The following is a 23,937-nucleotide window of genomic DNA, read 5'->3' on the forward strand; positions in this document are numbered from 1 at the left end:
AGAAAGAAAGAAAGAAGAAAGAAAGAAGAAAGAAAGAAAGAAAGAGTTAGGAAATACTAAAAAAAAAAAGCAGCGCTATACGCTTGTGACGTCTTTCGAAGAAGACAGAGCACGGTTTCTCGGTAGCATCCTCCCTCAACTGCTTTCCTCCCAACCGGGCGTCAGCCCTAAGACACGCGTCATCTCGCAAAAGTCAAAAGCAAACAACGGAGAACTGAATCTCTGCCCCGGAGCACCGGACGCTTTAAATCTATTTTCGCTCGCTCAGGTCGCTTGGCGGTTCGAGGGAATTACGGCTCGCTTCACACCGCGGAATAAGCGAAACCGCAGCAGCTTCGTCGTCGCCTCGTGGGCGCTTCCGGCGAGTGCCGCCTCCTCGGACGCCTCGCTGACCAGTGTCCGTCCACCGCAAGCCATAAAGAAATGCTCGCGGCCGAGGGAACGAGTCAGGTGCCGGCACCCGCGCAGTATATACTGTATACACGTACGTGACGAGTTCTTGTGTCTCAAACAGAGCGACGCGACGCGAGCAGCCAGGCATGGCTAATCGAGTGTCCCCCCCGTTCGCAGGAAGCTGCCGAGGGAGACAAGACGCGTACGCCACCGACATCACCACCACGACCACCACCTTGGCGTAGTATATATGTGTACGTATGGTGCAGGCGGAGTACAGGATGCGGTCCAGTGCTAAGGAAGGAAGCGTGCCGGGCGACGATGATGACTGCAGCCGAGTATGGATCATCAGCATGTGCTTCTCTCCGAGCAGTTTGGCTAGCGCAGCCGTGCGTGATGCGAGGCACGCGACCAGCGCGCGCGCATCCTTCCATCCACCTCTTTCCTAGCACCCCCCCCCCTTATCCCGCGCTTCTCAGATGCACACAATTTAAGTGTAGTACCTGTGTCGTAGATACGTCGTTAAGTGCAACGCGAGATTGGTATTATCTTCGCCTCAGCGCCTTTCAAGGATGTGTCTTCTTTTTCTTTTTTAGCAACGATATCGTATGTTTACTGCAGATACTGGCGGTGTGATAATGTTCGGGTACAATATCACGCGTGCTTAAAGCAACTAGGAGAGCGGTTATGATACACTGTTCAATTATGTCGAAGTATAGAAACGTGTCAACGGGATACCATCCTGCGCAACGAAATATCGACGTTTTACATTTTTGATTTTTTTTTTTAGACCAGCGTATACTAATTTCTTGAAGACGCAACCGGGCATTGCTGTAGCCTATACACTACTGCTATCAATCCTTTGATTTATCTGGTAAATTTAAGAACGTCTAAGCTTTATAATAGTCCCAAGGATTTCACGTTATTGCGCACAAGGAAAAGGAAACGCCGAAACAGAATGCTAACTCTCACTTTATGAAGAAAGCGCTATGCGGTCGTGATGATCTTATTGCGCTCCAGCTATATCATTTTGGCATTAAGAACGTCGACAATGTCCATATTGTGCGTTCGTGTCATGCGCGAGAAAAAGCCAGTTGAAGAAAGCCATGTCTTATTTGTTTTCGTCTGTAATATATATGGTGGTTTCATGCATCTGCATTTATGTCTTAGTATCTGGAAGATGCATCGTCTCTCCCAGTTCATCAGTTTCGTACGTCCCGCGTCCCACACATTATGTAGATCAAGCATGCCTTCAACGCAACAGGCTTAACGTGGTTTGCACAAGATTATGTATGTATACCTGCTATGCGAAGTTCATCCGTGTTGGTCATGCTGACGACCAACACAGACGCATCCTGTCTTTTGCATCAACAGGCGCATCCTGTCTTTTGCGTCAGCAGTCGTTGCATAATCGGTCGTTGCACATGTAACAGGCCGTACCTTTCTCCCATCTTTATATAACTGTTGGGGTTTTTACGCCCCACAACTTCGATATAATTAAGAGACGTCGTAGTAGGGTTCCTTAACACGCACCCAAATCTAAGCACACGGGCCTCTAGCATTTAGCCTCCATAGAAATGCAGCCGCCGCGGCAGGGATTCAATCCCGCGACCACCTTTTAAATGCGTCAAGCCTGCGGATAAGCTGACTTCCTCAGATTCATTTGAAGTCGTCACAGCTTCCTCGGTCTCTTTGTCAATTTAGATAGCACGAACCTGAGCACAGAGAGGGCTACGCTGCACAGCTGCAAGTGAATCTAAAGAGGACGATGCGTATATATAGTCTTGTTTCGTGTCCGCGTTCAGAACACCACAGCAGAAAACTGAAGAACAAAGGACAGGGACTCAGCCCGGTCTTCATTAATAGAATTTCCCTGTGCGAAATCCAAACTCAATAAGATAAACGCATCATTAACGGAGTCGAATTCTAAATTTTTATTTGAACACTGGAATTTCGCGCTTTTTAGGCTCGGCGTTCACAAAAAAAAAAAAAAAAAATGAAGCGATTAAAAGTGGTATACCCGCTCTGCTATGGGAGATCTGTATGCAGCCATGCCTACACAAGCAAGAAAAACACCCTATTGCCTAACCAAAATTTGCAACAATTAGGGTGTAAGGGTGTTTTCCTTCCCCAAATAGAATTTAAGGGGTAATGCTTTAACTAAACACCCTTTAGGTGTAAGGGTGTTATGGGTTATCGAAACACCCATGGCCCATACCACAGCGTGCGAGATGATAACTGGGACTCGCTGATTAAAATGTCGTTGGATCTAAGGCGAACTTAGATTAAAAGATATGTCTCTTTTAGGGCTACCTACTAGCGTACAATAAATTTACGCTTATTCTCTTAATGTTTAATGTTGATTTATGCGGAACAGGAATATCTCCACCAGCACTGAACGGCGGCTTAAGATCCTATGGCTATATATATATATACCAGATGGTCAGTGTAAGGCTGTGTATTTAAAGAAAAAAAAGGCACGAGCTCTCCGTCCATATCGTATTTTACAATACGCTCTATTGTGTGTGCGGTTTGGCGCGTGCGTGCACCTTCTATGCTGATGTCATCTGAATTGTATGTTCCCTGACTGGTAGATTTTATTTTTAACATTTTTCAGTGACAGGGGTGTTTAGACCATTGGAAACACCCCATCAGAAGGGTGTTAGGCCAGTGGCAACACCCTATGGTATGGGTGTTTTGATATGTGAAAACACCCTTTTCCTTGGGTGTAAGGGTGTTAGTTATAGACACGGCAAACCCCCTTAAGGGTGTAAAATGGTTTGCTGTGTACATAACCGGTGGCATACAGCGGCAACTCAATAACTACATAAACAAATGAAAAACCCATCCGCCCTAACGTCAAGTAAGGCAACACTGCACGCATCACTTTGCACACTTGACGTACTGCACGCTAGTAGCCGACTGGAAGCGTTATTAGAGTTCGACAAAACTTTTCCCAAGTGTAACAAGTTTCCATACTAACTGCACTTACGAACTTTCATAAAGAAATAAAAGGTTTTTACGCTACAACTGCTATTTATATGAGCAGGGGCTATCCAATTGAGCATATATTAGCGGATGCGGGCTGTCGGTGGGAAACAGCTATAACGAACAAGATGCATTGTGAATTGTCACTCTGTGTGCGCATAGTCAAAATTCTATTAGACGCCGTGCCAAGCACATGCGCGTGTGCTTGGTCTACATGTGTGTGTCGTAATTCTGGTCTACATACACATAAGCACAGGCATACCCCTCCCCCTTCCCTCGTTTCCGTGGCAACCATCCGCGAATGCTCGATGATCATAAGGGGGAAATGTCACGCGGTGGAGTCAGCTGTGTTGACCCAACTGTGGTGGCCGTCGCTGGCGTTGACATAGCAGCCACGGACGAAGCGGCAGCAGCAGCTACGGCAATTCGCCGCTCTCCGGGTCCCGTGCGTGTTCGAACAAAAAGCCTCGACGCGGCCTCCATGTCAAACAACGCGACGAAACGGCGCCACTGTTACAACTAACTGCGTCGACCTCTACATAGCCCCTTCTCTTCCATTTTTACGTGCGGTGTAAGTAATAAGTGTTGCGGGCGGTGTTGTCCTCTCTAGAGCAGCTAGGACTGGGACAGATGAGGTAGTGGACATTTCGCGTGTCGGAAATTGGGAGCAGCACTACACATGGAGTAACCGGAATTCAATGATTGTACGTTGAGAGTGAAGTATTCAGCTTTCATTAAAGACGAAATAAAAAAATTGGAGGCATATCATGGAATCAGCTCGCGCACGGCAGGTTTCGTTAGAGGTCATTGGTATAGGCTTGCATTTTGTGGACAGAATACATTATGATGATGATGGTGATATTCCGCACCGGGTGTCCTGCTGCCGTCGTATCAACGGAAACTATTGCTGAAAACTCCTTACATATTATGAAGAGAAAAGATGGGATAAGAGGAACGCCGGAATGATTAAAGATTTAAAACTGAGCTCGTTTTGTAACACTCCCTGGGAGAAATAGCAACGTTCTTCAGCAACCGTAGCGCAAAAACGAACACGGGACAAGAAAGAGATCAGGACAAGCGCTCACTATCAACAAAGGTTTTATTGCAGAAACAGAGCATATATAAGCACCCTTTCAAGCTGCAATAATGAAATGAAAGAAGGTGGTAGACACGTGTCTATGCCAAGAACTCATGCTCTTTCACAGATAAAAAGACAGACGAAATGCGGACACATCTGTTACCTGCCCTGGCTATCTCTCACGCCTCCACGATTTCACTAGTCGTTTTGTCCCAGTGCCGATACAGAACAACTGTCTGATTGAGCAGTAGAACGCACTGTGGCTTCGCGCCAGACTTCTTACAATGGACGGCAAGGTGTCCGTCAATGGCAGTGTTCCTGGTTTTGTTATGCTCAAAAAATTGAATGCACAGACGGTTTTCTTGTGAGTAGCTGGGATCCCTGCGGCACCTGTCGGAGCAGCTCTCAACTACCCGCTTTCTTTCAAGTGGCCTCTGAGATTCGTTTCGGAAGCGCGCGTGCCGAAACACAAGGTTAACTCGAAGAATACACCAGTGCACACGAACGCCGACGTAAGAGTGCTACTACCCGCGGCCTAAGTCAAACATCATGGTGGCCTCCAATTTTTAACGCGACACAGTTGAAGAGCTCGTTTCGCAGAAATTCCGGAGTCGTTGTCCTTGGTTGTGAGCTAGAAATCATCTTGTCCATGACCGAAAAATCGAACTAGATGCAAATACAACAAATATTAATAATAATAATAAAAAACATTGGTTTTAGTGAAAATCGAACCCAGGCCGCCTGCATGTCAAGCAGATGTTCTACCACAAAGCCATGATATTTTTTTTCTTTATTGCAGAATGTAACGATTCAAACAAAAACAAATACATCTGCACTAAGCTTCAAGCTTAGTGTTATATTTTTCCGACACATTTGCAAGCAATATCATGGCTTTACACGCAAGAAAAGCCATGATATTGCTTGCAAATGCGTCGGGAAAAAACATATATGAATGTCACGTAGTAGAAGGAGTCTCCTTAACGCATGTAATATTGCGGGGTAGAAGCTTAGAATTGCCCCGGGTGTCCAAACATATGAATTGCTGCAATGAGTGGAGTGTTTTAAAGGCCAACCCAATACAAATCGCCTCAGACATTACTTAATCATCATCAGCTGCAAAAGCATCAACAAAGTGAGCAGCTGCGTAGGTTCGCGTGTTGCCTTACGGACGCGTAGTGGGCCCTTCGCTGACTCGCATAAGGAATAATTATGGCGTAGTGGTACTTAACAACAGTACTTTCAGTAGGCATTCAAGGATACTTTGAAACGGGCAATGTTACGCACACAGTCATTCATTTCCTTACGGCACGGTTGAGGCATGAATTGAGAACCGAAGCCACGCTTGCAACTGAGAAGGCGATGCGCACGGGGCTCGACTACGCTATCGCGTTCTACTCTTCAAGGCGAAGTTCAAGCGTCCTTCAAGTTTTCTCTCTCTCTTCTTCACTTTTCTTATAATTTTCATAATCCGCTCAATGGTACAACATCGATGAAAATGTATGTCATTCAAACGTCAGCCATTGCTTCTGTTTAGCGTAACCTTACAATGTGGGAATGAGCACCGAGAGTCGCGCACGAAGACGTTTCCGGCCCTGTCTACCACTCGGTTTCCGGAAAACGGCAGCGGCAGCCCGTGCCGCAGCGGCGTGTGACGCTCGGCGAAGGCGGCGTGTGTGGCACGCGCGCCCGTTCGGCCGACCGTGGCCTGCACCGCGACGATGACGACCGCGACGGCAGATCGCGAGCCGCTGCCCCCCCCCCCCCCCTCCGCCCCGCTGCCCATTCTCGGGTGGCTGATTTGCGGCTCTTTGTTTGTTGCTGAACATTCGGTTACGGGCGTTCAGTGGGTAGCAGGGGAGCGCTTACGCCGCCTCACAGTGGTCAAGCGGCGCGCTTGACGCGGTCGTGCGCCGGACGCGTCTTGACGCACTGGCGCAGCTGGAAGTATGCTTGGGCGCTCGCCGACAGGAACTGGCCAGTGTGGCCGTGCGTGCTCCCGCGAGAACCTAACTCAGCCGGCACCGCGTAAGCTTAGAAGCGTGTGTACGTACGGGATTCTGGTCTAGGCCCGGGCCAGATTGATAAAGAAAAAAAAAATTGGTGGCGGCCCTAAACCTTCACTTAGGTGTCTGGTAGGTGCACTCGCACCTCGGCTTTCTTGTGTACTGGTGTATTCCCTAGACTAACTTTGTGTTTCGTCGCGCTGCCGAACTGATCTCAGAGGCCACACGGAAAGGAAGCGCGTGACTGAGGTCTGCTCGGCGAGGTGACGCAACGATCCCAACTGCTCACAAGCAAACCGTCTGCTCTTTCAGTGAACTCATTCAATTATTTGTCATGAATTATTCTGACAGTTACTTGGCTATTATCTAAAGTGAATTTATGCTTCGATATCATATGTATTCAATATAACATTACCTTGAACCAAAACCATCGATTTCCTACCACTTTTATATTTAAAAAAAAATTTTCAGTATTCTGAAAGCCAGAAGTGTTCGACCGGAAGTCCTTGGAAAATAGGCAGGAGTATCCCTTGTTGCTCGTGCCACTAAAAAATTATTTTAGTGCGCACTCCAGTGAATGCAGTGTCGCGTCACCATGGTTGTTGCCTATATGTCGGTCTGACGTTGCATATGAACTATTGTATGTAACGCTGCTCCTAATTATCTGCTTTAGATGAAGATTGTGAAATAAGTACTCTGAAACTCGTGATATAATCGGCCGATCGGCTGCTTCCCATGCATGTGCCTGAGAACCCTTGCCTTCGTCCGTCAGCCCAAAAGCCATTGAAGGCACTGTTGTGCTTCTAAGGATGACTGACATTAGCACACGCCTTTGACTACATTGTACAATCCAGCCCGCATGCACTGATGAGCTGATTGGCCAATTTACTATACCTTACCTTTCCTTCTCTCCTTTCCTTCTTCTATTCTTGTGTGCCATTTGCCTAGCAAATGGAACGCCACCAGGAAAAAACAAACAAACAAAACCACAGCACCACAGATCACGTTTATACTCCCCAGCTTTCGTTCTTTAGCTCTGTTACGGAAACCGATTAGTACAACGTTTGCTACGTTGTTTATCATTGGTTGTTTTTCTTCTAACTAATTTGCATTCTCTCTACGCTGCTGTGCTACAATCAACCCAGACGAATATAGATGCTAAGGTCACTATATATGCACCTTTCTATTTCCACCGGGCCAGTGCGCTCTACTTAGTATATCATAAAGCTATAGTTCGAATTGACTCTTGTTTCAGAATGCTGCCGCGCTGTCCAGCACGTCGCATTCTGGGTGCCAGTAGCGCCGTCCCGATTTCTCTGCTGGAACGAGCCCAAGCGTCGTCTCTCCACCCTCGAACAAAAGTAATTCGGCCCGATGAGTCGCGGCCCTAATCACAGTGAATGGAGCTCAATGCATCGCCGACCAACGAGTCTTGTTAGCGGAGCTGACGGAGACACTAGGCGTACACAGCTAGCGCCCCCTCGTGGTCGGTCTACCCTGAAGAGAACGCCATGACGGTCCGGGTTGGGCCGGGAAGGAAGCGGTCAGAAGAGGCGTAATCAGGACGTTCCCCGTTTGTTCCGCTGTGATCGCAACAGCTCGCGGAAAGCTCACAGCTTCGGGCACCGCAGTACGGATTGCGCGCGTTGTTCGCTGCTGACGAAGGCCCGTTACAACGCGCTGGATGCATGAACCGAGAGGCGATGTGTGCACATGTACATATAAGCGTGCGCCTTCTGGGCGGGATGGACGCTGGGCATCGTGGTATACCTCGGTGGGCGTGCAGTACTGGACGGGGCGAGTCAGTCTTTCGCGAGCCCCGCAATCGTGCGAGAGCAAAAGAGGAACCGTGGCTAAGAGCGAGGCCTTCTTCCTTTCTTCTTTTTTTGTCCGGATATCCTCCGGTTTCGCATGGGGAAACCACCAGCTGGCTGGGAATCGTCGCTTTGTTTCTGTTCGTTTGCCACTGCGTGCGCTGCGTGCGACTATGGGTACACACGTGAAACGGCAGGGTGGGTGGCTGTGGTCAATGGCCGTGATCAGAGTTCTGTGTCTGCTTTGGCGTTTCTCCATTCAAGCTCAAAAGAGGCTATCAAGCATGCCGTTTCCCGAAGGCGCTGTTTTTTGGAGCGTTAATAAGAACGCATAGCTTTAATTTAGAAACGGGTTGAGATTGATTAGATGTATTTGTGATTCGGAAGTATAGCTCATTATCAATTACGAAAACGTATTCCACAATTCCTGGCAAGAAAAAACTAAAATAAATAAATAAATGTAGTGCTGTCATAGACACATAAAAAAAGAAGAAAAAACTCTTTCGTTTACGACTTGTCTGCAACATATCGCATGCCACCGTACAAGTCGACAGAACCGAATAAATGTACATGGATATCAGGTGGGTGTCTGCTTTATCAATATTGCTGCGACCACCTGGATCGCGTCTCTTTTATAAATAAATGTTTGCATTTCTCTTTGTACGCATGTGGATATGCAGGTGAGAAGACGCAACCCCATCATCAGTGAAGCGGAGAGCAATACATTTATCCTATTAATACAGGAACCATTCCTTCAACAACCAGCCAACAAAGGCGGCCTGATATATTTTCGGAGCGTTTCGTGCAGCGATTACTGAATATACTAGTTATTTCGAACGCATCAGCAAAAGCGGTCAGCAGATGACTAGCCATCCGATTACCATCGAATAAAATTGTGGAGCTTTTTTTTTTTTTCTAAAAGAGCCAAGTCCAAAAACCGAAAATGGGCTAAATTTCACGTGACCTTACGCCTAAGTACCTTTCACTTTTAAAACAATTTTAATCAACATGGGACAATTCCTTATTTTAATTTGGACTCAAAAAAGCAGTTTCGAATCAAGATTGAGCCAAATCCTGCACTTGTTTGAATCAAACTGAACCAGATCCATTAAACCAGCGCTGCGTTAACAATCGTGACCAAAACAACCAGTATGGTCTTCTCCAATCTGTTTCATTTGTGTCCCAGTTGCTTTGCCACCGTGTTTACGTTCCACAATTAGCTTTTTTAAGGGCGAGTTGGCACTTACTGAAGGACACGATGTTGTAGGGCAAAACTAGAATGTACAGAGTAAGAGGCCGACTTTCCTACTTGTTTCTGCCTCTTAGCGTTTCTTTTCGAGTTTTGCATTAAAGTATCGTGTCCTTCTTTCGCTCCAAGACGACATAATAGAATTAGAAAACAACTGAAATGAACATATTGGACACCGATCTATTCATTGAAGAAAAAGCAGTGGCCGGAAAAGGCGCGGCATAAATCGCGCTAAGAAGAAGATGGAGAGCTGAAGCATTTTTGAAGGCCTTCAATCGATGTCAAGAAAAGAAACCGCTGCCGACAGTCCAGGATGGTGCGCCTTTTGCCAGGAAGGACCACTTGCTCTACAAGTCTAGTCATCAGCATTCGCCTATGCAACAAAGGACGGAACCGACCGAAGCCCAAGGATGGTGTTAAGGTTGTCACAAAATATTGCTATCGTTCATTCGCTGCGATTTGGACTTCTATCACGAGCTCATTCAAGCCCAAATGAAATGTTCCAATCTTTAAGAGCCAAACCCAAATTTTGCTCCAGAATACCAACAGTATTGGGCTATGTACATTTTAGCCGCTATATATAGATTTGAGGTATATGGCGACATGAGCACACTGGCGGAAAATTATGGGAGCAGGCCCGACCAATTTTTAATAGCAAAAAACAACGTTTTTCCCGGTTTCAGTTAAAGTGGACTTGGCCCTTTTAGAGAAAAGAAAGAACGCCGCAATTATTCGAACATTCGGTCGCCTTTCAGTAAAACACGGGACGCACAGTCACGCATGTGCTATCAATAGTGCCCATGGGCCTTCAATGGGCCTTCGTAGAAGCTTATATAAGACATTCCTCAAAATTTATGGCGTATTCAAGGCCCAAATTTTGCCGAAGAATTATTACCTTAAAGAATGCTGCGTTTACCTTTCTCGTCATTCATTCAAGTACGGTTCTGCGCCGCTGATAAGGAAACGCCCTATACAACGCGGCTCCCGATAGCACAATGTCGTTGAACCAAAGCGAGCACTGCATGAGTCGGTCCATTATTGCAGCAAGCGACAAGAAAGCTATAATATAATGTTTAACTTACGATAACTCCTCTTCAATGACAAGAAAAATAGGCACAAGTCCGAAAGCATTTATACTGAGTCGTCCTTTTCATTTAGGCTACAGTGGGCTTCGAGCCATCTTCGTGTGAACCCCGTAAAGAACAGAGAGGCTCACGAGTTAATGTACACTTCGGATGACTTCGTTTTAAAACGCAAGAAGGTTAAAAAGGTATGAAATGCATAAGTTTCGGAGAACCACGCAAGGAACGTCTCAGCTTGCTGCTGTTTTTCAGGGTGTTTCTCCTGGTCATTTCTGTATAAGTGCTAGCCGCGGTCGCCGAGATCATCGCGACGGGCGTTGGCCTGCGGAAAAACGAGCGCCCGACCAACACCACATATTCGGGGCAACGAGGATAAAAAGAAGAAAATAAAGAAAGAAGAAAGGAACAAAAAACAAAGAGTCGGCAGTAGTTCTGCTCAGGGCGTTGCCCCTTTGAGACGCCATCACCGGACGAACCATCGCGCTGGCCTGTGTGCGACCTATACCCAGCCTGCGTGACATCGGATAGCTGTGCGGCCACATATTTAGGCGAGTATGATTCTTCTCTTTTCTGTTTCTTTTTTCTTCAAAGGTGCTACGGTGATCGTGAAAAAAAAGAAGCAAGGTGTTTACTGAGTCAGTAAAGCCTGTATGTCTAGTAATACGTTGCTTCTTAGTGGGACCATACCCCTTTCAAACTAAGCAGTCCCCTGGAACTGTTTCAGAGAAGCTCTAGTGCTGTCTTATAATATCAAACAATCGCACAGTTAGAATGAGAGCCACAAAAGCAGCTTTCGCTCCCGTCTCTAGCAGCACGTCCAAATTTTTGCCTCTTGAAGTGATTTAATAACATATACCAGCTTGGTGTTCTTTTATTGGAGCTCGAGAAAACAGTCGACACTAGGGTGTCACTCTCACTCTTTGTCTTACGCTCTGACTCTGTTGAGAAAGGGAAATTGACAACCATCCGTTCGTAGCACGAAGCCGCAAGGAAATCCAAATGGGTTTCTCAGAACGAAAGCTTCTTAGCTGCCGAAAAATTAATCCCTGAAAGGCATTGGTCCCGGGTTCGATCGCCGGACCAGGACGAATTTTTCGGCAACTAAGAAACTTTGTATGGATTTCCTTGTGGCTTCGTGCAGTAGCATAGCCAGAAATCCTTTTGGGCGGGAGAGGATTAAACATTCGTTATGTATTCTCGTGCGTGAATTGTATGTGTGCGTGTATATACACACATGCAAAATCGAGAAATTTCTGGGGGGGGGGGGGGGGGGGGAGGTGTTCGAACACCTCCCGCCATCCCTGGCTTCGTGCTACGAACGGGTGGTTGTCAATTTCTCTTTCTCAGCCCTTCCGCCACCTTGCGGGATTCCACAGAACTTATTTTCAGTTCTCTGACTCTGTGTTTACGTGTGGGCGTTACTTATGTTTTTTTGGTCGTTTTTAAACTTTTTTTTGAGCTGATTACAGTTACACGAAACATACCATGTGGCAGAATTCAAGTGCTACCAAATCCAGCCCACCACAAAATCCTTGAACCGTATATATTTTCGTACATGCTTCTATAGGCAAGTGATGCTTGAGAATAGCGTGTGGAAGAATGCGTATTCGTGTACGTACTGTACAAACACCACATTAATACACCCGAGAATTCACAAGGCCTGCAGTTTAAGTCGATCATTTCGCCCGCAGCGATATTTTCCAGGCAAGTACACCGTAGCAGCGTTGTGAACAAAGTAGTGCGATGTGTCTTAAGCACTAAGCTGCACACGTTTGTAAATACGCATGCTCTGTTATTTACCGCGGATGTATATACATTCGATAGTTCATTTATACACAATGGTTTCGCTAACCTGCCGGGCTGGATTTCTGACGTGCATGCAATTACGATGTGATGTCTGTGTGAACTTGCATAGAGTGCGCTCGGTTCATACGCGTTCTAACATTATACGAATTGATGTGTTAGTCCGTACACTGTGCTGAGAAATTGAACAGTAGTGTGTGCAAGTGGACGTTCTATTGCAAAGTCAACTCCTGCAAGCGAACTGTCCATTGTCCTGCTATTCTTTCTATTTGTTTCAGTTGGTATATATTTTTTTTACTTGTTCATTTTTGTTCTTAATTGGGTAACTTTTTTTTTTGCGTTGCAGAACTTCTGGAAATGAGGTAGCTGAGGGAATATGAAGCTCAACCTCTGCACGGCAAGCCAGATAGAAGAAAGCAGAACAATCAACGCTTGCAGTAGGCCATGTTCGTGAACATAAAGGAACATGCTCAACTTGCTTCACTATAGATGCGGTATACGTCGTGTGTATTGCCTCTGTAGGCTTTGGTCTCATCTTTTACACGCAGTCGCCACGGACGGACAGCCTTGGCAGCAGCAACGGTTACCGGGAATGTAAAAAAAAAAAGGGACGGGATTGAGTGGCAGAAACGAAGAAGATGGCGGCGGGGACAGTTCATGCCACCATACCGTAGCGTGCAAATGATTTCGGAGAGAAGACGGCCATCGTCGTTCGCCACCCGGGCCTCGACTCATCGTTAGTGGATGGGCGGGACGTGCCGCAAAAGAAAAAAGAAGAAGAAGAAGAAAAAGATGGAGGCTACATCACAGCGCCTCTGCTCCACGACAGCGTTTTACCTTCGAAGAGGCCACGTGAGCGGCAGCTCTGAAGCGTATATACGCGTACACGCACACTCCTTCCGTGTGCCTGTGCGTGGCCCACGTGAGTGGACCTCCGCGTGCGTGAAGGCACGCTGGGCGGCTGGGCGTACAGGCACGGAATACGAGAAATCCATTTGCAAGGAGTCGCGGCCCGACAAATGGCCGTCGCGGCCGCGGAGGTCCGGCGAGGGCCGTTCGCCTCTTCTCGGCCCCCGAACCGCCGACTCGAGTATGTTTGAGTTACGCCTGCGACAGAGCACCGGCCCGCACAGGAATGAGAGCGCATATACGGCCACTGGGTTGGGCGTATCACGTCCACGAGTACCATGCGCCGGAGAGCGGTTTCCTTATTGCACCGGTACAAAGAAGTTGTTGGTGTCCCCTCATATTCATATGATGTGATCGTAGAGGGGAGATCTGCGCCAATGTGCGTTTCCGGCTGCCACTCATCGCGAGGCGAAACACAAAGCGAAAGGACATTAGAAACGTCGAAAAACGATGAAGACAGTCGAAGTTCACGACACACACGACATTCTGAGCGTGAGCCGAAGAAAGCATTGGAATCAACCGGCCATAAATACGTCATCGCACGTAACTGTGTACATCGACGGTTCCGTTACCGCAATAAGTTCAATGTCAGCGTTTGTAAGTCCACAGTTTCCTAAAGAGTATGTATGTCGATTGGATCATCCTTCGTCTTGAACGACATCGGAGCTTTTACCACCGAAGCCATTTTACCAGCTGCGGGCTTGAACAAACGGTCGTAATATGCCGAGCAAGTGGAGTTGCGCACTTTTATTAGTACAACATTATGATAGGCCTGCGGAGCTTTCGCCGACGGGATTTTAGTTCTCCCACGAGGGGACGTCCAGGTCTTGCCTCTTCGTCGCCTTGTGGGCCTGCTGGATGGCTCTGTGCACATGGGCCGCCGCTTTACGCAGCCCCTGCCTCGGTGACCAATAACACTAAGTAATGCTGTGGATTTCAATCACTGAGAAGCCAAACGAAACTGAAATGGCTGATGTGTCGGCAAAAGCGGCTGAGCAACATGAACTTAGCCTATCGCCATGTATATAGCTCACGGACAGGGGCGTAGTCAAGGGGGGAGGGTACAAGCCCCCCCCCCCCCCTCAAAAATTTTCTATTTTGCTTGCTAATATATACAGGCACACATACAAACGCACGCACGAACATACCACAGACATGCACCAACTTTTCCCGCCACAGACATGCACCAACTCGCCCAGCAAGAAGTTCTTCTAAGAGCACGAACATGCATAAAGTATAGTTGACACCCCCCCCCCCCCCCCCCCCCCCGCAAAAAATTTCTGGCTACGCCCCTGCTCACGGACGATATCATATATAGGAGAGTTCACGCAACCACTGTGTCCGTCCATCACCGAGGGCATAAAATAACCTATGTTAGCAGGGAGTTTAAGTCACATCCTCTAATGAGCTTGCACGACTCATCGATTACCCGTTTCCATCTCTTCTACCTGGAGCTGCTTGTGCAACCAACCTTATATGTTGCATTAAGCGTGCGCATTCTCCAACATGTTCGAGAAGCCACAACGACAAAACTCTCTATCTGTCACATCACAAATAGACAGTGACTCGACCAAGAGCTCCATTGCTCGATTCCTATCGAACGTTTACAGCGTAAGCTACTATTGAACTCACAACAAAAGCCGATTTTGGTGGCCTAGTTGTCCGCTGCCGCTGCCGCCGCCGCCGGTGTCCGTCGCAGCTATCGCGCTCATTGAGAAGAAAAAAACAGGGTTCGAGGCAGATTTGAACCCCTACCTTCTGCATAGGCATGCAAGTGCTCTTCCACAGAGCCACGCCAGTGCTTGAATTTCTTTCGGGAAAAGACCCTACGCAAGCGTCGTACGAGTCTATATATGCCGAGGAGTCATGTTAACCGTTGTAGTACCTCGTGGCAGGAGAGTAGAATCGTACGAGGCGTCACACCATGTGAATTGCGTAACATGTGGGTGGCTTAAAGCTTTCCAACCATTACGAAGGGCTCAGCAATAATTCTTTATCAACCTCATCATCATCCACTACAGCAACGACGAAGTACGCAGCTACGCAGCTGCGCATATTCGCCTTAGGAACGCGTAGTGGGTGCTGCGTTACTTCGGAAAATGTAATTATTTATTGCGTAGTGGGTGCCTCACAACTACACTTGCAATAGGCACCCTATACTCGCGGGCAACTTTTCTTGGCAATGAAGCGAAGGCTACAGAGCCACAATGCACGTATCCTACCGCTAATGAATGTAGTCCCACAACTTGCGTCCGTATTTTCTGCGTGAGATATATAAAATACTCCTTCATTTTCTACATGTAGCTTTTTGAGACGGAACGCAGCGCACACAAGCGAAATATTTGCATTTCTTTTACTTTATACCTTGACACTTTGCGTTTTTGCACGCGTGAAAAAGTCGCGCCTTTTACCCGTACGTTAGACGCTAAGCAGCGTTTGCGTCGAAATGCAAAGCTAGCCATCACTTTCCACGGCGTTACGAGACGCGCGCCAAACAGGACTATCTTCGCGTAGCAGTATACATGTGCAGACGCTCCACCCCCGTAGCTTTCCCTTCATTGCCAAGAAAAGTTGTCCGCGAGTATAGGAGATTTTCGAACGGCCTCAATGAAGACCACTCCTCTAGCTTAGGCTGTGACTGTGCTACGTGCTCTGTGCTGAGCTGACGTTTCTGAGAAAAACCAACTACGTTTTTTAAAACACTGCCATATGCGACTCGACCCGCACATTCCATCTCCGGTGCTTGTATATTCAACTGGTTTTCCTAAGACGGTTTTGCTAGAAGTAATATGCTAGAGCAAGAAGATTGGCTGTTACATATTCTATATTCCTTGGATATCACCCAACACAACAATTTTTTTATTAACCAAGCGAAAAGAGGACGCCACTGTGCGCAAACTGCAGCAACTATTTAGTTTGTCTATCCTTAATTTTATTCCGACAAGGACGCAAGTCCTTAAAGGGACACTAAAGGCAAATAACAATTTATGTCAGAGTGAAAGCCCAATGTATGACAACTTCTAAAACGGCAATATTATCAACAGCAGTGCCCCACTTACCGAGAAATTAAGCTAAATGTATCATATGATGAGCGCCACGAGTGGGACATTTTCGAAGTCATCCCGATGACGTAGGGAAGTCGGCCTACAATAAAAAACTAGTAATCAAACTAGCAGCAGTAAAAAACGACATTCCGAGCATCAAAAGACGTAATAAAATGCTGTTTGTTCGTTTCCGCTTGATTCATGGAAAACAAAACCTCCGCGGCGTTGCCATGGGGAACTGCGCGCGTGGTTCAAAGGTTTCGTTTTCGCCGAACTGTGCCTCGCCCGTCTCAGTGGTAGTTTCGGGGATCGCGTACTTGCCGTGCGTGTTTTGCGGCGCTCGTGAAAGTCGCTCTGACAGAAAGTTCGACAAAATGCCGCGTGCGTGTGATATTGCCGGATGCCCGAATGGTGCACAACGCCAGTGCTGCAGCAAGGGAACCTGTGTGTCTTTTCACTGGGTGCCGCGGAATGAACCCTTACGCTCGAAGTGGCTTAGTGTCATGCCATTGCGCCAGTGTGCTAAACAGTCAAAACCTCTGCGTGTGTGCTCGCTGCACTTTCGTACTGAGGATTACGAGACCAACCGCAACTTGGTGACGGCTTTGAATGTGCCCATCCGAGCAAGTCTTTGCCGCAGCGCCGTTGTTGCTACTGTGGGTCCCGCTACTTCCGCTCGGCTGCTACTAGTGTCGGCGGCCGCGCAGTAAAAGCGGGCAGCGTTGGGCACAGCAGCAGTGACGTATGAAAGTCGTATTTTCAGGCGGGAGACTTGAAGCGCGCTAACGCGGTGCGGACCACTAAAAACGTGATTTATTTCAAATAAGCACTTCCTTGGCACAAAAGCAGCGCTACGAGGTTTCTGGACCGCTATTTCAACAATCAACGTCGACTTAATATTTGCCTTTAGTGTCCCTTTAAGCATAAAACGTGCGCCATTCTTGATTTTCTTCTTATTTTTTTTTACAGAGCCTGTGGCAAGTTGTGGGTAATTAAAAAAAAAAAAAAACTGGCCGGCATCCCGCCCTGCGAACGTGAATGTTCGCAGGGGGGTGGGGGGGGTATGTTTTATTATTACTTTATAGTAATGGTAGTGATAATCACTTTGTGGTCGCTGTGGCAGACCGTGATCGGTGTCGCGGCCATTTTCAGCAAGACGAATTCGTTCCTTTCGTACAGCATTGTATTCACGCTGTTCTTCGCGTGTCTCTAATTTCTATGGTCTACCCATGGCAGTCTTAGAATGAACTGAATGAATTGACAACTTTTCTTGAAAGCACTGTCGAAGCTACAGAACCGAAGCGCATGCCTGCTACCACGCCAAAAAATAGTACTTAAGTTTACTGATAATTTTCTAAATTGCCTTGCTGAAATAAATGCTGCTTTTTTATTATGAGACTCAAACAGATGCGAGAAGTCGTAGGTAAAATACAGTTATTGCTCACTTTGCAAGGATGCCTTCCGTTTCTTTCCATTTCTGAGACAGCGCCACCTTTTCAGCACGCCCGTTTTCCAAAGTAAGCATGGCGTCCATGACGTAGTGGGTCAGTGTACGGCCGCAAGCACGCTGTTTAGTTCTCGAAGAAAATATACTCGCAACATGACATTAAAATGTACACTGAACAATCGAAATGTTTCTCCCATTCACATTTTTCGTGTATATAATTTTTTAAACGCGTTAACGATGCGAGCGAGCAAAACTGAAATCAGCCGCAAGCTGCCGTACTACTTGCGGAGCAACACGAATATGCGGAAGCCCCACCTCCGTAGCCTTCGCTCCACTGTCAAGATAAGTTGTCGCCGGGTATAGACGAGTCAGCCTTTTATATATGAAATCAGGAAACACACGCGGGGAGAAGAAAGGGCGTTTGACGTCATTCGGAACCTTCGAGTGAAGTGCAAAGCAGTTGCAACCTCATCTTTACCGGGAACGCATGTTCCCACTGTTCACAGGCGCATTAGCATCCAGCATGCGGTTTTGATGCTTGTTTTATGGTTTTCTTTATTGAAACGAATACCGACGTCTATGCTGCATGCCTGATTGAAAAGAAAGATATGCCGTTTGCCCGCTATTGTTAAAGGGCCCCTAAACCACCCTGAGGCCGAAATTTAGTTGTGGCGTAGCAATTGTGCACGAGTCTACAGCGAGCGCGTTCGTCGTCTCGTCTGTCCATCTCTCCGAGTGCTCTTGCTCAGCGTCCAAGGTGAAAACGCAAGGAGCGCGCGCATTTGCTAGCAGAGGAGCACGCGAGCGCGAGCGTCTGTTGGTGGTTTAGGCGCCTGGCGTTGTCCTTTGAGTCCACGGAGACGAAACCGTTCCGGGGTAGAGGTACACACAGCTTCGCTGTAAAAATTGGGGGCTGCTACGCACTAGTATAGTGCGAAGACTAAGGAAGTGGCAGAGCTGCAGGTGGCGTTACCCTCATCTTTTCCCTCCTCCTCAGCCTCTCTTCCCTTTCCCACTCCTTGCTATACTATACTGGAGTGGCGATTATTGCGCAAGAGTGAAGACGTGCCCACCAAAAGATGGCGGCTGCGCCCGCCATCTTGGTAGGGCACAACAACCATCGACGTCTGGCGAAGGAAAGCGAGCGCTTTCCTCGCACGCCAGGCGAGTTTAATATGGCAACTTTTACGGGTCAAATACTGCTCCAAGTGTGTCTTTGTGTTACTGGTTTTCGAAAATAAACCTCAAAGTCATGGGAAATTTTATTGGAGATCATTCGCCATTACTCCTTTCAACGGGTTACCTTTGCCGGCAACAGCGACCTTTATTCTATAATTAAGGTAGTATTTACACTAACAGATCGAAGCCATTTTGATCTCTAAGTAGACACACCAGAAAGAGCATGTTTCCGAGCTCTTTGGTGGGCAAAAGCTCGCTTCACTTTGGCTGGCAAGACGTTGCGAGAGCTTCCACTCCAATTGTTTAATTGCGAATGCATTTCTTAGTCGGGCTATGTGAGGCATCCGGCGTTGTCCGCGCGCCAGCAGGTGTTATCTCTCCGCTCTCACTTCCTCTCCCATAGCAACAGCTGCGGGCGCGCGCGCTTATCCTCGCCCCTAGCAACCGGAGCATGTGGTGCGAGAGAGTGTAGGAGAGGGTAGGTGCAGTGCTTCGCCGCTCCTTCTCTCGCCGTTCGCTCGCTCTCCTCCCTGCGCCCCACTCTCCCGTCCGCTCGCGCCTCACTCTCGACCGTTCGCTGGCTGGGCGCCTCTCAAGAACATCCGGAAATGTGTGCTCGAGACGCCGCTGTGAAACGCCAACGGCGACCACAAGGCTGAGGTTATGGCCGTCAGGTACAATGGCAACACAAACAGGTGCTGATGAATGTGTAACTAAATGGTTACGGTACAAATCCTCGTCTTGTCATTAATTTACGCCATTAAAATTACTACGCCGTGTACCCTCGGCGCAAGAAATGCATTCGCATTTCCTCACGATTCCCTTCGGGGAGGTGGGGGCATTTTTTAAGCCTCCTTGACTATACTACACAAGACAGCTCCACTAACGTGAAACCTAGGAAGGTGCGAAGCACCGGCTTTTCCCATAGGGACACGTCAGTAGCAATGAGCGTCCTCTCATTGCTACAGACAGCGTCGCAGACAGCGTCCATCGCAGAAAAAGAGCTTTTCCTGAGGCAGCGCGCCATCTTATTTGCCGCTCGGAGAAGCGCACGTGGCGTTGTCTATCGCGGGTGAGCACGCTTTCTTGCGAGCTTGACCTGAGCGAATGCTCAGGTACCGTCTTATTTGCCACTTGCTTTACCGTGACGGGATACGACAGGAGACACCGCGACGGGCTACGACGACAGGTGACGCCGACAGTTCAAGCGTCATTTTTTAGGTGTGTTTTCGGGTTTTTTTAGGTGCTTCGCGCCTAAAAAATGACCAAATTGGCGGATCTTATGCATAGGAAGCGGAGGTATGAATGCAGGCGACGGGAGCATGCGATTAGTGGTACAATGCAGAAATGACATAAATTGCCTTCACAGACACAGCTTCATCAAAAGTTCACCCAGTGTCTGTTAAAAGAGTTAGCTTAACACTACACATGTCGCTGGTTTATAATTCCTACGTGTAGCAATGTTGGTGCAGCTATTAGTCGGAGGCTCCGCCCAGATGACCGAAGCGCTGCTGCCGATCCCCTCCGTGACTAAAGAAATACAGTCGAACCCCTCAATAACGAAATCGCCGTGGAAGCGATTTTTGGTTGTTGTGAGAATTTCGTTGTCGCTAAAATAAAAAAAAAAACGCACACGAGTTACTTCCCACAACCAAAATTTATTTAAAGACGTCGCTGATCTTGATCTGTTTCACATTGCTTTCAAGCTTGACGGCTCGAGCCTCGCAGCTTAATAAGCTTTGCGTAGCTTTGTCGTCATCGTGGGCGCCGAGGAAAGTGCGAGTGGTGTCAAAAGCATCAAGAACTTCGTGCGAACTTACTTGCCTTTCTTGTGTTTTCTTTCTTTCCTCACTCTCATCGTCACTCTCGTATTCTTTGCGCACACTTTCGATGATCGCGTCGTCGCTGAACTCTTCGTGCACAATCAGGTCGGTGTCAGCACACAGAGTCACGCAGTTCAGCAGCGTCTGGTATCGCCCCATCGACGCACCGAAGCGCGCGTCCCATGCTTCAGCGAGTGGGTGCAGGTCATCGCTGCTTGCAGAAGAAACACCCGCTTCCGTCTCCATTTCCGAACTTCTGTGTTCCCAACCAGCTCATAGGTTGAAAAAAATGTTGTGGATCACTACCTGAAACTTTCGTTATTGCGGGAGTGCTTTTTAAAGTGTCTTCGCTGTCGAGAGGGGACAAACGCATTGAACTATATATATATGAACGATCACCGGGGACACCAAATTTCTTCGTTGCAGTGAGAATTTTGTTCCTGAGGGCTTTCGTTATTGAGGGGTTCAACTGTAGGCCCGCTCGTGCCCACGGCAATGTTCTCCGATGGCGAGGTCACCGACCGTCTGGCTCATGACATCAGTCTGGTGCGGGCGCCCATTGGTGCAGGCCTGTGTGCATCCGCCCTTGATGAGGAAATGCCGCGGACTTTTAATGCTGTATCGGACTAGAAAACCTTGAATTTCTCAGCTATTTGTGACTGCATTAGGACGAGGAGGGGTGCATGTGGTTAGCGCGTTTTAGAACAGGCCGGAAGTCTAAGTTCAACGCTGCCTGCCGAAGGAGCGGGAATATTCAGCTTTTCCTTTCTCTCGTGGTCCCTAAACTTTTGACTTTGACTGTACATATAGCGGGACCTCGTATAAATATTCCGCAGGTCATACGCATTCAGGACTTCCCGTAGTATTCGCTTTCGTAACAAAATCACAGAGAGCGAGTGTGGCAGATTCGTCATAACGAATAACAGAGAAATTATTATTACAATAAGTGAGGTCGGACGTCGTAATTTTCTAGGGATGACTTCGAGCGTGCACCCATTATGATTTTACTTCTACGTTGATGCAATGTATGCCCGATAACTTCTACCACGCACGCACAGAACAGAGGGATGCGATAATAATGGTCCTGACGAGTGAATCGGTATATCTTACGATAAAAATGGTGTTAATATACACTGTTAAAAAATATACAGGTGGTGTGGCTGGTGGAAGCTGTCTTCTGAGTACGCTTTTTCGCCTCAAGTAGAAATATGTTTCCATTTGTAATCATTCATTCACTCATTCATCAGCGGAAAAACTCTCTTGGCTTGAGTGAATGTGTGAGTGCGCACTTCAAAGACTGAAAAAATGGGGCAACGGGTGCCATCACGAGATGCACTTGAAATCTTGAACGCACGCACCGTTCTTCTCCAGATCCAGTTTCATGCACATGTTGTACGCGATTGACTAGCGTCGAAAACATGCAAGATAACATTACATTCATGCATTATATTCCGACGCGAAAGCTTCGCTTTTATTCCGCGACAGCAGCGCTTCTTTCGTCAAAGCGGCGCTGGAGGAGACTTACTGTAGCATTACTTCTTTTTGTCACGTTGGCTTATTGTGCAGCGAAAGCGGTATCTCTGTTTGCGTAGCGGTACTGTCACGAACTGTGAATGGGCGATGTGAACCATGAATGGCGGTGCTCGCCACACCGTAACTCACAATACTCGGCGTGTGTGCGAGAGAGAGAGAAAGAGAGAGCGCTATAGAGGAATCAATTCTCGCTCGTAAACGGACGTCCTTGGATGACCTTCACGCCGCGCGGCCCTTTTCGCTTAGTATGAGGCAAACAGCGGCGGAATCCCGTAATCCGTCCCACAATGGCCATTGACAAACTCCTTTCTTTACTCCTGTGCCGCCATTCCCGGAAGAGAGCGAGTGAGTGCGGGGGCATCCCCGCAACTTCCACTGTCTGCCACACACACACACGCACCGGCGTCATTTCTTCTGCGTCCTCCCTCCATATTTTGACAGACTCTTTTTCCGTTTTCGTCGCTTCATCCTGACTGACCCAGTGTACGTGGTCGTGAGTGTGTGTGCGTACACGCTGCGTATAAGGCTGCCGACGTGCGCGCAATTTGACCAACGCGGCGGGAAGCGGCAACAATCGGGCTCCCTTCCCCCTTGACAGCTCGGCTACCGCGTTTGAACCCGATCGAGCCTGAAAAGAAGTGTTGCCCGAGTAGTACTACTCGAGTGGGCCACGTCCTCTCGCACACAAAAGGGGTCGGCAGCCCGGGCCCTTTTCATACTCTTCAAAAGCTCCCGGCTTGAATGGAGGGAGACCGGCCGCTGAACGCTCTGCCGCTCGCTACATCCCGCCGGTCAACGAGAAGGCTTTCCTGGGAAACAGGCCTGGTGGCGGCCTCCCGCGGAAGACTCGCGAAACGACGCTCCCGGGGCGCCGTTTCGGTCGATGCTCGCATTCGCCGTCGACGGCTGAATCTGGCAGACACACGGCTACCGGTCCCGGCTCGTCTGATAACATTCCGTATTGCTCAACGCCATAAGCGCATGAATAAGAAAGATTTAGTTTCGTGACTTCTCCTTCGAAAAAGCGTTCAGGATTGATCTCTCTGATGAGGTAAATATTTGTACTTTCGGCAGTCGATCGGATTTACGAAACCCAACGCCATCAGCATAGCTCAAAATAATCTAGCTTTTTTTTTTTTCATTTGTGTTGCCGTAGGGTCCATGACTCGCCCCAATGCTTCCCAAGAGGAAATACCACCGCGTTAATCGGACGTATTTCAGGATTGAGACTATAATTTTTGTCTTCAAGCCTCTTTTGAGGTTCACCCATTGCTCTCTTTCCTAATACTTTTTTTTATTGAGCGCCATTTTTATTCGTTCTGTGTCTTGGAAAAACATCTTCATCTACTACGTCTTCAATCTGAATCATCTGTTTTTCACCTATTGTCATGACCTTTAGGCTTATTTATGTCTAGAAAGCAGATGAGTCTCCTGTTGTTGTCTTTTTACCTTCAGAATGGGTGCTTTCACGTCTTTACAGTTCCCTCTACTGAAGTAGTATAGGCTGCATACCGTAATTTGGTTACCTTTGTTCCTACACATGGAGGTAAGCTATGTTAGAACCGGCTGCCCATTTCCCCATAAGCACATTC

The sequence above is a fragment of the Rhipicephalus sanguineus genome, chromosome 3, assembly GCF_013339695.2.
Source record: "Rhipicephalus sanguineus isolate Rsan-2018 chromosome 3, BIME_Rsan_1.4, whole genome shotgun sequence".
In the NCBI taxonomy this organism is placed as follows: Eukaryota; Metazoa; Arthropoda; class Arachnida; order Ixodida; family Ixodidae; genus Rhipicephalus; species Rhipicephalus sanguineus.